Genomic DNA, 1,947 nt, shown 5'->3' with positions numbered 1-1,947 from the left:
ATAGAAGCATAACAACAAACATCAAGGAATGCTAAATAAATATATACGTACACATATACATATATGTATACATACACACATGCCTGCATACATATACACATAAGTAAAACTGAAATTAAGAAAAGCATTTGATATACAGGTGTGTTTTTAAAAGATGTTTAAAAGCGGGCACAGTCTCAGCTTGCCTGAGAGCCAAGGGGAGGGCATTCCAGAGCGATGGTGCACGTGCCGCAAAAGCCCGGCCACCACGGGTAACAAGGTGAGTTACTAGTTAACGTTAGTTGGAGACGGGATGGCTGCCTCGGGCGCATAGAGACTCAAGGTCAAAAAACATGTTGTCACAGATACACTGGGTGTTCTGGCAAACAGGAGAAAACAATTCTTTATCTACATGCTGGCTGGGGCAGAAGTGAGATGAAAACTCAGTGGGACAGCGTGACATGAAAAATATGTCATAAGGCATAAAAATCATGTAACACTCCATGCACAAACAACAAATCTTAAAATATTATCCATCAGTAACGTCACCAAATTCTTGGATCATCTGGTATTTCAACAGTAGACATGATGAACTTCCAGTAATCAATCAGAAGTGGACCGCTCCATTATGTAATAGGCAGCCTTCTGTTCTTACATCTTTGGCACATAGGGGAAATAATCCTATCAATCTTGTGTAACCTGAGCAGGGTAAAGTAAGTTCTATTAAAAATGTTAAATTGCATCTGTTTATGTTTGGTGGAAATCAGAACCCTCTGAGCCCTCTCTAAAATGATTTCCCAATGTATTGTAAATTGGTAAATTATTGTTCAGAATACAATAGGAAGTTAATCCTTTAATTGAGGTGATAAGAGTACAAAACCCCTGTGATCCTCCAGGGGGGATTTTTTGGTGTGTCCAACTTGTCCAACTTCCTCCTTAATATGATCTTCCCCAAGACACAAGCTGAGTAGTAGTTCTCTCTCTCTCACTTGTCGAATAGTTTCAGAAACGTTGTGATTGAGCCATCTGTGCATGGATGTTGTCCACATCAAATGCGTCAAGCGCATTGCAATAAGGAAACCCTCCCCAGATTATATCTCCATGCTGATAGCTGTGTGGCCCTCATGCTCACACCTGCCCTTTTTTTAATTACATCACTCACTTACTTACTTATTAGTTAAAACACTCTCTCACTTCCCATTTATTTGTTGTGGCCTAGAGCCTGGTAACAGGGTTATAATTAAGTGAAAACAAATTATACAAATTATTATGAATGTGTGTGTGTGTGTGTGTGTGTGTGTGTGTGTGTGTGTGTGTGTGTGTGTGTGTGTGTGTGTGTGTGGACCAGACATGGTGATTGTAAGGCAGTGCAGATTCCCAATGTTATTATTTTCCTCATAAACTTGATTCACAATTCATTGTGATACAGATAAATAGGAACTGTAAATAGTACTGTTACTTCCACTGATACAAGCTGGATCAAACGCACGCGGCCCACCCATGCGGCCCACCCTGCCCACTTAACAAATCTTATCAAATTTTGGGCGGGAACCCATTTTGGTGTTCGCATTATGTCATGCTTTAGCTATTGAAAAATAGCAGATCTACAAGCTCATAGCGCGCCACCGAGTGGCACGCTACGAGCTTGTAGGTCTGCTATTTTTTTAAACTGTCAGGATTTAAGACATTTTTTTAATCTGATCTCAGGTCAAAATGCGTTAAAGAACTACCATTCTTCTGTGCGTTAGAATCTGATCTCAGGTCAGAATGGGTTATAGAAGATTTTCAGGTGGGCTCGTGTCCAGGAGGTTTCGGGAAGCACGTGGTCCAGCAGGCCTCCATCTGTTTGAAGAGAAGGAAACAGGAAATAAAGACCAGCTTGTGCTAGCCTCTGAGGGACTGCTCTGTGTTGTTACAGCGCTGATATGTCTGTGGTTTTGGGTGTGTTTGTCTGCTTGTTTTATTATG

Source organism: Protomyctophum bolini (assembly GCF_963924005.1).
Source record: "Protomyctophum bolini genome assembly, chromosome: 1".
NCBI lineage: Eukaryota > Metazoa > Chordata > Actinopteri > Myctophiformes > Myctophidae > Protomyctophum > Protomyctophum bolini.
The sequence above is the reverse complement of the archived record's forward strand: the minus strand, read 5'-3'. Positions refer to the sequence as shown.